Source organism: Lupinus angustifolius, chromosome LG09, assembly GCF_001865875.1.
Source record: "Lupinus angustifolius cultivar Tanjil chromosome LG09, LupAngTanjil_v1.0, whole genome shotgun sequence".
NCBI lineage: Eukaryota > Viridiplantae > Streptophyta > Magnoliopsida > Fabales > Fabaceae > Lupinus > Lupinus angustifolius.
Genome location: NC_032017.1, coordinates 13002298 through 13003495, shown reverse-complemented (window position 1 = coordinate 13003495; position 1198 = coordinate 13002298). Strand labels below are relative to the sequence as shown.

At 31.6% G+C, this 1198-nt stretch overlaps 1 non-coding gene across 1 annotated transcript; it reads right to left on the bottom strand.

Moving 5' to 3' along the window:
• Positions 576-646, bottom strand: TRNAG-GCC. Its single transcript has one exon. It is a non-coding gene; the product is annotated as a tRNA-Gly (tRNA).

The following is a 1198-nucleotide window of genomic DNA, read 5'->3' as shown; positions in this document are numbered from 1 at the left end:
TTTCTTCTAACACATTGAACTGAGAACATTTTATTGGTTCAATTATATTTGAATTATAAACAGTACGCAAAGAATATCATGCATAACTATAATACTTGATAATAATTGCTTTTGGCTATTTTTAAGTGAATAAAATAATATCGGATAATAGTTTCTTTTGGCCTATATTTTAAATTGCAAAAATCCCAATTACAACCATATTGTGATGCATGGAACTAGAATTAAATGCGAACTTCGCTATTGACTGTTTCTGAAGTCTGAAACAAAATTGCAACATATATACTTTAAAATTACGGCCATATGAATAAACTAAGAATTCCATCATGTCAATGCTGGAAATTGCCCTGCAGTATATGCACCACAGCATTGTGTCATCACATCAAGGCATTGAGTCCACATTTGTTGTCTCACTCCTTTGTGCCACTTCATATGTCAGAAGATATGATTAACCAAAAGAGTATTAAATAATTATAATTTTAACTTAAACAATCTTTTTTAACCAATCAGAAGTAGTCGCATAGATGACCATAGATTTCAGGATTGAAGGTCCTTTAGATGACCATAGATTTCATTCATGCACCAGCCGGGAATCGAACCCAGGTCTGTACCGTGGCAGGGTACTATTCAACCACTAGACCACTGGTGCATGTTTTCTATTTTTTTTTTGTTTTGGTCTTTTGTTATTGATGCTGCATTCTATGAGAAGAACATGGGTTGATTGCCTAAATTCTAATTAGAATAACAAATAATGATCTCATCCACTTGAATTAGGTGATTTGATGCAATTTGAAAGATCATGTTTTTTGTTAAACAGAAGTTTGCCATCTGAAGCCAGGGTACATGCCAACATGTAGAAATAAACCCTAACAAATGCAAACACTGCCAACCCATAAGGGTGTGCGACAAGTGTACTACATATGTCTCATATTTAATGGAGGTTCCAAATATTTTTTACTTATACAATTAACTTTATCTATACTAGAGTGTTGACATGCACTCTCATACCTGCCAACGTACTTTCCTATCATTTATAATGTATAGTTTGTATGTCATTAATATCAACTATGATATTTTAGGTTAAATATTTATAATCTACAGTTGAATTTATTTGATTTGTTTAATGTTCAATTTAGAAAATTGAACATTCATGTTCTACATTCAAAACTGATAGTTATAATGTAAGAAGAAATAGTTAACC